The sequence below is a fragment of the Gossypium hirsutum genome, chromosome A03 (genome assembly GCF_007990345.1).
Source record: "Gossypium hirsutum isolate 1008001.06 chromosome A03, Gossypium_hirsutum_v2.1, whole genome shotgun sequence".
Lineage (NCBI taxonomy): Eukaryota > Viridiplantae > Streptophyta > Magnoliopsida > Malvales > Malvaceae > Gossypium > Gossypium hirsutum.
In genome coordinates, this window is record NC_053426.1 from 27,941,304 (window position 1) to 27,952,291 (window position 10,988).

Consider the following 10,988-nt stretch of genomic DNA (forward strand, 5'->3'; position numbering starts at 1 on the left):
GGAAGGATCTTCACAGACCATCACCACCATACAGTTCTAATTATTTTGTTCCCCACTATGTAACCAGTCAGTCCCAATCTAACCAAACCAGATAAGAGTCAAACTTCCTCCAAACTAGCCGCTAAAATATTTAAATTTCTCGCTAGCACCTCCAACTTCCCAATACTATTCAATCAGTTCCCTGACTCCTCATTGAGCTTGGGCATTTTAGAAGTTTGGGTGTGACAACAGATAATTTTGTGATTTCCAATTATTGTAATACTATTATTAAAAGTCATGATCAAGCCATTATTTTATAAATCAAGATTCTTTTGAGACTTGGTACATAGAAAAAGTCTTTCAAAATAATCATCCTAAAATTATCAAAATAAATATGTACATCTCCCACTACTTCAATTGCCACAATTGTCTCATTTTCGGTCCATAACAATAGACTTTTATTGTAATAGCTCGTTTTAGGATCAAATCGAAAGTGGTTACGGGACCGAAAATATGAAGTAGAAATATTTATTTTATTGTTTCTTTAAGGTTTATAGCATGATTGAATGATTGTGTGAAAATTTTGTTAAGAAATTTTATTGATATAGTGTCCAATTTGACTAATAGGACTAAATTGCAAGGTGCAAAATATGTGTTCTAGAAGCTAGAGGTGTCTAATTGCAATGAAATTTTAAATTGGAGGTTCTTGAATGGTAATTAGACCATTGTACTTTAATTGGACAAAAGTAGACATGGTTAGATAAAATTTCAAAGTTTTAAGTGAAGGGCATTTTCATCATTTGGTAAATAAAGACAAAATTAACTAATAAAATGATGTCATCCTTTTTAATTGGATCCCCCATGGCCGAAATTCACAAGGAGAAGTCGTAGCTAGGGTTTGGCCAACTTCCAAGCTCGATTGTAAGTCCGTCTTTGTCCCATTTTTAATGATTTTTACATTTTTGTGAATGTTGTAAATTGATTTAGCTATTTCAAGGACTAATTTGAAAGAAAATCAAAGTCTAAAATTTTACCCATGTAACATCCCAAAATAGGGCCTAGTCGAAATAGTGGTTTTAGGACCACAAATCCGATGTTAAAATATTGCTTTAATGATTTTTATGAGGTTTAGAATATGAATATATGCATGTGTTAAAGTTTCATGAAGAAATTCTAAGTATAAGGTGTCCAATTGGAAATTAGGGACCAAATTGAATAAGTTGCAAAATTTTTATTTTTGAAGCAATTTTTATGAAATTTCTTTGGATTATTAATTAGGAGGTCTTAAAGATTAATTTTCCCAATTTCTAAGTTTTTGGACAAAAATGGCCTTGAATGGAAAATTTTGAAGGAAAGGCATTAGGGGCATTTTGGTCATTTGGTATATTAATGAAATAAAAAGGGAAAATAAGTCAAAAATCAGCTCATTCTCTCCATGTTGCTGCCAAAATTTTAGGGTTCTCCATAGTTAAGGTTTTCAAGCGTTCCAAGCTCTATAGTAAGTGCTCCCAAGCCCCGTTTTTAATATTCTTCGTATTTTTGAAATCTCAGTAACTTGCTCTCTCTTTTTCTACCCATATTTCATGCTAGGGTTCATGTTTAGAAGTTTACCCATGCATGAGAAGCTTATATTTTGATGATTTATGGAAGGATATGAGAGTTTAAAGGATGGTAAATAACTTTTACTAAGTAGATTTTCATGAAAAGGGCTTTAAGGACTATTTTGTAAAAGTTGTAAAAGAGGGTAGAAAAATGTGAAAGGAAAGAAAATGTGGGCTGTTCTGAACATGAAAAATGTTTGGCTGGGCTTGGGTAACTAAGAAATCCCATACATTGTATTTCGAGCCTAGGGACTAAATTGCAAATATATGAAAGTATAGGGGTAAAATAGTAATTTTACCCAAGTATGAATTTTGGGTTGTTTTGAGTAATGTATGTATTAAACGAGCTAAATTTGGTATTATAGATCAAGAGAATCGAGATACGGGCCTTGACCAGGGAAAGAATAAGATTTACGAGGTTTAGGCTCGATTTCTAATATTTTGTATCGGGGTAAGTACATATGCAAATAAATACATTAATTATTGTTATTAAATGATTTATTGATATATGTATGCTTAATATGCTTATTTGGCTATGTTGATAATATAACATGTTTTGATGCTTTGCTATATGATTATGAGACATTGGCCATGTGAAAGAAACCATTATGGGAGTACGTTCGGTAAAGGTTTGGAAGTCTAAAATCCCGTTTGAACCTTAGGAATAGTTGAGGATACAAGTGACATGTCACTAGGATAGTCATGTGTGTTATGAGCTCATTTAATATGTGATACATGCTAGGGTCCGGGTGCTGGGTATCCTAAGTTGTGTTCGGATACTCTCTTAGCTCTTTAAGTAGCCCCGTTGAGAACGGTATGTGATTCTGTGATATGGGACACTTCGGTGTACTTTCTGTCAGGTAGCCAAGGCTACGTTCAGGCACTTCTGTGCATTTCTTGCGTGTGTCCGAATCATATTCCAAGTGTTTAACGGGTAACGTAATATGAATTGTGAAAGTAAAATTTAAGTAAGCCATATTTGTGCAAGATGGAACAGGTATGTACTAAAACCCTATGAGGACTTAGTATATGATGATATTATGGAAAGATATGTATTTGGATAAGCATGTGCATATGAATATGGAAGGTAAAGTATATATATATTTGACAAGATGAAAAGTATCATAATGGATAAGTAATTATGCATAGGTTATCAACAATTGCAAAAATGTAGATTATTTGTATGTGTACTTACTAAACTTTATAGCTTACCCTCCTCTCTTTTCCCTTCTCTTTAGATACGTCAAGCTAGCTCAAAGGATCAGGAGACGTCGGAGCTCAAATCACACTATCTTCAAGGATTTTAGGTATAAAAGGGTTGAATAATTTTGGTATGGCATGTATAGGAAACTTGTCTATTTCTTGTATATGTGTCATGTTGAAGTAGCCAAGTGTAATGGCTCATTTGGGCATTGATTATTTTGTATGTGGCCATCTGATTTGGTCTATATTAACGATTGGGATGTATCCCTAAGTTTACCTTTACATGCATTCTAAGATGTGTATGTGTTGGTTTGATGGATGACTATATATTTGCTTGTATGTGGTTGCGTGATTTACCACTCATAATGGATTGATAATAAGGAATATGGTAAACCATGAGATTGGTGTGGAATGACCAAAAGATAAGGTTGTGTGAACACTAATGGACTAGTATGAAAATGGGTCATAGTGATGCTATAATGTTGCATGTTTAAGTGTCCAAATATATCATGGGATATGCCGTTGAACATATGAAAGTGTATGATTGTTCAAGGGTGACCAATGGCTTGGAGAATAGCCTTCAAATGGTCCACACGGGTATGTGTCTAGGCCGTGTGTGACACACGGTCAGCCCCATGGGCGTGTCATTCTGCTGTGTGTCCCCTACACCTTGAATTTTAGGTTAACATGCATGGTAGTAAACACATGGGCAGAAACACGACCGTGTGTCTCAATCGTGTGGAGGACATGGCCTCTGGCCACGGGCGTGTGCCTTAAATTTGTATGATGACGTCATAAACAGAATGCTCGCTAAAATCCCACGGGCTACTACACGGGTGTGTCCCAGGCCGTGTGAGGGACACGGGCCAAGGACACGAGCGTGTGCTCAGCCATGTGAAAACCCCTGTAGGTTTGAATTGGAAAATAAAACCAATAATTCCACACGTGTGTGGGACATGGGCATGTCCCCAAGCACACGGGCTTGGGCATTTCCTCCACACGGGCGTTTGAGGCTTTAACCTAGAAATTTTCTTAGAATTTCCGTAAGTTCTCGGTTTTGTCCTGTACCACTAATGATGTATGTTTTGGGCCTCGTAGGACCATAATAGGGACAAATTGACTTTAATTGATTGGTTTTAGTTGAATGAAGTTTTGTGGCCCGATTTTGTATGTTTGATTCTGCTTAAGTCCGATAATGCCTCATACCCTGTCCTGGCATCGGATACGGGTAAAGGTGTTACATTTATTGGTATTAGAGCTATAGTTTAGTCGGTTCTTGGACTACGTAGCATGTGTCTAAGTCTAGTTATACATGCCATGCGTAAATTGTGATAGTGTGACGACTCCTGACGATATTAAACTGTGTTTTTCATATAGTAATGGATCCCGACCGAGCTATAGCAGATGACGTAAAAAGCAATGCACTAGCCCCCACTTAAGGGACGGTGCCTGAAGAAAGTAGACCCGTAACTGTGAGCTAAGGGAGAGGCTAGAGAGGCCTTCTTCCAAATGATGAATGATTGGTATGCTAAGTTTGTCCATGCGAACCCAGCAACTCAGACGCAACCTCTTCCACCCCCTCTGAACCCTCAGCCTGTACCCGTGATGCCCCAAGGTATAGATTTTATGAGATTTTCTAAAACTCTTGTGGATAAGATTCGAAAACAAGGAGCAGAGGAGTTTACAGCTAACACTGAGGATGATGCTGAGAGAGCCGAGTTTTGGCTCGAGAATTGTATTCGGGTGTTCGATAAACTGTGTTGTACACCTGAAGAGTGTTTGAAGTGTGCTATTTCATTTTTGACGGATGATGCCTACCATTGGTGGAAGACTTTGATTTCGGTTGTGCCTAAGGAGGCGGTCACTTGGGACTTCTTTTAGGAGGAATTCCATAAGAAGTATATTAGTGAGATGTTTATCGACCAAAAACGTAAGGAATTTCTTGAACTTAAATAGGGTCGTATGTCGGTTACCGAATAGGAATGAGAGTTCGTCCAGCTTAGTAAGTATGCTTGAGAATGTGTGCCCACTGAGGCTAAGATGTGCAGAAGGTTTGAGGACGGACTTAATGAGGATATTAGGGTGTTAGTGGGCATCCTTGAACTAAAGAATTTGTTGTGCTCATTGAAAGGGCATGTAAGGCTGAAGAATTGACAAGGGAGAAGAAGAAAGCTGAGTAGGAAGCTAGAGATATGCGAAAGAGAATGATGAACAGATCGACCCCAACTCAGTCTAAGAAATCTAAAGATCTGTATTCTCGTTCTTATGCATCAGCAGGACACTCCCATAGAAATCATAAGAAGCAAAGTTTGGGTTTCTGGACTCAGGCTACACCTGTAGCTAGCGTAGGAGACGCTAAACCTCGTCAACCCGAGTGTGAATAATGCGGAAGACGTCATTCAGACTCATGTAGGAGGAATGATAGGATGTGTTATAGATGTGGTTCTAAAGACCACTTTATTAAGGATTGTTCCGAGATGGATGAGAAATTTTAGAATACAAGACAGAATGGTTTCGCTTCAAAGACGAGACCCCCGAAAAGTGCCGGTACTGGAGCTGGCAACAAAAAATATGACATGAGAGACGTCAGTACAATCTGAGGCTAGGGCTCCAGTTAAAGCCTATGCCATACGAGCACGAGAGGAAGCATCATCACCTGACGTAATCACTGGTACATTTTCTCTTTATGACACCGTTGTTATTGCTTTGATAGATCTAGGATCGACACATTCGTATTCATGCATGAAATTGGCATCTAGCTTGAATTTACCCGTGGAGTCTACAGAATTTGTGATTAGAGTGTCAAACCCATTAGGCAAACATGTCTTAGTCGATAAAGTATGCAAGAAATGCCCTTTGATGATTAGATGTCTTTGTTTTTCGGCCGACTTGATGTTGTTGCTGTTTGAAGAATTCGATGTTATTTTGGGTATGGATTGGTTGACACTTCATGTTGCTATAGTAGATTGTAAATGGAAAGTTATGGAATTGAGACATGAGAGTGGTGAAGTCCTTCGAGTCGAATCAGATGAACTTAATGGCTTGCTACTCGTAATTTCTTTGATGACCACTCAGAAATGTATGAGAAAAGGATATGAAGCATATCTAGCTTATGTGTTGAATACAAATGAACCTGAGTTGAAAGTCGAATCAGTGCCTGTTGTATGTGAGTTTGTAGATGTGTTCCCAGAAGAATTTCCAGGTTTACCCCGGTTAGGGAAGTTGAAGTTGGTATTGAGTTAATGCCAGGGACTGCACCTATCTCTATCGCTCCGTATAGGATGGCTCCAACAAAGTTAAGGGATTTAAAGTCACCGTTGCAAGAATTGGTTGACAAAGACTTTGCGAGACCCAGGTTTTCACTTTGGGGTGCTCCCATGTTATTCGTAAAGAAGAAAGATGGTTCCATGAGATTATGTATTGATTACCGGCAACTTAATAAGGTAACAATTAAGAAAAAATATTCATTGCCAAGAATTGATGATTTGTTCGATCAACTAAAAGGAGCAACATGGTTTTCCAAGATAGACTTGAGGTCCGATTATTACTAGGTGCGAGTTCCTTGTTATGCCTTTTGGATTGACGAATGCTCCGATTGTGTTTATGGATTTGATGAATAGAATATTTCGTGCATACTTGGATAAGTTTGTTGTAGTGTTCATAGATGACATTTTAATTTACTCTAGAGATGAGACAGAACATGCCGAACATCTGAGGATCATTTTACAGACTTTGAGGGATAAGCAATTATATGCCAAGTTCAGTAAAAGTGAGTTTTGGCTTCAAGAAGTTGGATTCTTAGGCCACATTGTTTCCAGTGATGGTATTCAGGTTGATCCTAGTAAAATGGAAGCCTCAAAGGAATGTAATCGAAGTTAGGCACTTTTTGGGCTTAGCCGGTTATTACCGAAGCTTTGTAAAAGGATTTTCTATGATAACCACTGCTATGATGAGACTGCTGCAAAAGGATTTTAAGTTTGAGTGGACAAAGCTTTGAAAAGTTGAAAATGCTATTGACAAAGGCGATAGTGCTAGTACAACCAGAACCAGGGAAAGAAATTGTAATCTACAACAATGCGTCCTTGAATGGACTAGGATGTGTGCTTATGCAAGAAGGAAAAGTTGTAGCTTATGCTTCAAGACAGCTGAAACCTCATGAGAAGAATTATCCAACTCATGATTTGGAATTGGCCGCCATAGTTTTTGCCTTGAAGATTTGGCGTCATTATTTGTTCGGGCAAAAATGCCATGTCTATACTGATCATAAGAGCCTTAAGTATTTGATAACTCAAAGATTTGAATTTAAGACAACGAAGATGGTTGGAAATGTTGAAAGATTATGAGCTTATAATTGATTATCATCCGGGAAAGGCGAACGTGGTCGTTGACGCTTTGAGTAGGAAGTTTCTATTCGCTTTGAGGGCAATGAATACACATATGACCTTATATGACGATGGTTCCATTTTAGCTGAATTGAGAGCTAGGCTGACTCTTCTCCGTCAGATTTGTGAAGCTTAAAAATCCTATGAGGAATTACAAGCTAAGAAAGTTCAGAGTGAAGCAACCAGTGAACTTGACTTTCAGATTGGCTCCAATGGATGCTTGAGCTTTTGGGGAAGAATATGTGTCCCAAAGAATGCCGAGTTGATCCAGACTATTTTACACGAGACACATAACAGTCACATGTCAGTTCATCTGGGAAGTACCAAGATGTACAATGACTTGAAGAAAGTTTATTGGTGGAATGGCATGAAAAAGGATATCTCGAAATTTGTAACAAGATGTTTTATTTGTCAATAGGTTAAAGCTGAACATCAAGTACCCTCCGGTTTACTCGAGCCTATTGTGGTCCCTGAGTGGAAATGGGAACATATCACTATGGATTTTGTGACCGAGTTGCCAGTAACTCCAAGAAAGAGAGATGCTATTTGGGTGACAGTTGATAGATTGACTAAATTGGCTTATTTTATACCGGTAGGCACAAATTATTCTCTAGATAAGTTAATCGATTTGTACATTTCAGAGATTGTTAGACTTCATGGTGTGCCATTGTCGATTATTTTGGATAGAGATTCGAGATTTACGTCGTAATTTTGGAAAAAGTTGGAAGCGGCTTTGGGAATGAAACTGAATTTTATTACTGCTTTCCACCCACAAACTGATGGACAATCCGAGAGAATAATTCAGACACTTGAAGATATGCTTAGATGTTGTGTTCTTGAGTTTCAAGGTAGTTGGGAAAATTGTCTACCTTTGGTTGAATTTTCTTACAAAAACAGTTGTCAGTCTAGTTTAAGGATGGCACATTATGAGGCATTATACGACCGAAACTGTTGAACTCCTTTGTATTAGAGAGAGCTTAAGGAAAATAAAATTTTTGGAGTTGATTTGATCTAAGAAACCGAGGATAAAGTTAAGGTGATTCAAGATTGTTTGAAAGCAGTGTCGGATAGATAAAAATCGTATGCGGATTTTAAAAGAAAAGAAATTGAGTATCAAGTGGGTGACAAAGTATTCTTGAAGGTATCACCCTTGAGAACGGTTTTAAGATTTGGTGGAAAAGGCAAATTAAGTCCTCATTTTATTGGGCCTTATGAGATTATTGAGAGAATAGGACCGGTTACCTATCGCTTAGCCCTGCCATCACAATTGGAAAGGATCCATGACATGTTCAATGTATCCATGTTACATCGATATAGATTGGACCACTCGCATGTGATTACCCCGACAGAGGTTGAAATTCAACCTGACATGACTTACGTGAGGAACCGATTAAGATTTTGGCCAATGAAGTTAAGCAACTGAGGAACAAAAGTATTGCCCTTGTGAAGGTATTATGGCATAGACATGGGGTTGAAGAAGCCACTTGGGAACCAAAGGAGACTATGAGAAGTCAATATCCGTACCTGTTTACTGGAAAAACTTTCAAGGACGAAAGTCCCTAAGGGGGAGAAATGTAACATCCCAAAATAGGGCCTAGTTGGAATAGTGGTTTTGGGACCACAAATCCGATATTAAAATATTGATTTTATGATTGTTATGAGGTTTAGAATATGAATATATGCATGTGTTAAAGTTTCATGAAGAAATTCTAAGTATAAGGTGTTCAATTGGAAATAAGGGACCAAATTGAATAAGTTGCAAAATTTTTGTTTTTGAAGCAATTTGTATGAAATTGCTTTGGATTACTAATTAGGAGGTCTTAAAGATTAATTTTCCCAATTTCTAAGTTTTTGGACAAAAATGGCCTTGAATGGAAAAATTTGAAGGAAAGACATTAGGGACATTTTGGTCATTTGGTATATTAATGAAATAAAAAGGGAAAATAAGTCAAAAATCAGCTCATTCTCTCCATGTTGCTGCCAAAATTTTAGGGTTCTCCATAGCTAGGTTTTCAAGCTTTCCAAGCTCTATAGTAAGTGCTCCCGTGCCCCGTTTTTAATGTTCTTTATATTTTTGAAATCCCGGTAACTTGCTCTCTCTTTTTCTACCCATATTTCATGCTAGGGTTCATGTTTAGAAGTTTACCCATGCATGAGAAGCTTATGTTTTGATGATTTATGGAAGGATATGAGAGCTTAAAGGATGGTAAACAACTTTTACTAAGTAGATTTCCATGAAAAGGGCTTTAAGGACTATTTTGTAAAAGTTGTAGAAGAGTGTAGAAAAATGTGAAAGGAAGAAGAATGTGGGCTGTTATGAACATGAAAAATGTTCGGCTGGGCTTGGGTAACTAAGAAATCCCATACATTGTATTATTCGAGCCTAGGGACAAAATTACAAATATATGAAAGTATAGGGGTAAAATAGTAATTTTACCCAAGTATGAATTTTGGGTCGTTTTAAGTAATGTAAGTATTAAACGAGCCAAATTTAGTATTATAGATCAAGAAAATCGAGATACGGCCTTGACCGGGGAAAGAAGAAGGTTTATGAGGTTTAGGCTCGATTTCTAATATTTTGTATCGAGGTAGGTACATATGCAAATAAATACATTAATTATTGTTATTAAATGATTTATTGATATATGTATGCTTAATATGCTTATTTGGCTATGTTGATAATATAACATGTCTTGATGATTTGCTATATGATTATGAGACGTTGGCCATGTGAAAGAAACCATTATGGGAGTACGTTCGGTAAAGGTCTGGAAGTCTAAAATCCCGTTTGAACCTTAGGAATAGTTGAGGATACAAGTGACATGTCACTAGGATAGTCATGTATGTTACGAGCTCATTTAATATGTAATACATGCTAAGGTCCAGGTACTGGGTATCCTAAGTTGTGTTCGGATACTCTCTTAGCTCTTTGAGTAGCCCCATTGAGAGCGGCAAGTGATTCTATGATATGAGGCGCTTCGGTACACTTTCTGTCAGGTAGCCAAGGCTACGTTCAGGCACTTCTGTGCAGTTCTTCCGTGTGTCCGAATCATATTCCAAGTGTTCAACGGGTAACGTAATATGAATTCCGAAAGTAAAATTTAAGTGAGCCATATGTCTGCAAGATGGCACAGGTATGTACTAAAACCCTATGATGACTTAGTATATGATAATATTATGGAAAGATATGTATTTGGATAAGCATGTGCATATGAATATGGAAGGTAAAGTATATATATATGACATGATGAAAAGTATCATAATGGATAAGTAATTATGCGTAGATTATTAACAATTGCAAAAATGTAGATTATTTGTATGTGTACTTACTAAGCTTTATAGCTTACCCTCCTCTCTTTTCCCTTCTCATTAGATACGTCAAGTTAGCTCAAAGGATCGGGAGACGTCGGAGCTCAGATCACACTATCTTCAAGGATTTTGGGTATAAATGGGTTTAGTTATTTTAGTCATGGTATGTATAGAAAACTTGTCTATTTTGTGTATATGTGTCATGTTGAAGTAGCCAAGTGTAATGGCTCATTTGGGCATTGATTATTTTGTATGTGGCCATCTGATTTGGTCTATATTAATGATTAGGATGTATCCCTAAGTTTACCTTTGCATGCATTCGAAGATGTGTATGTGTTGGTTTGATGGATGACTATTTATTTGCTTGTATGTGGTTGTGTGATTTACCACTCATAATGGATTGATAATAAAGAATATGGTAAACCATGAGATTGGTGTGGAATGACTAAAAGATAATGTTGTATGAACACTAATGGACTAGTATGAAAAGGGGCCATAGTGATGCTATAATGTT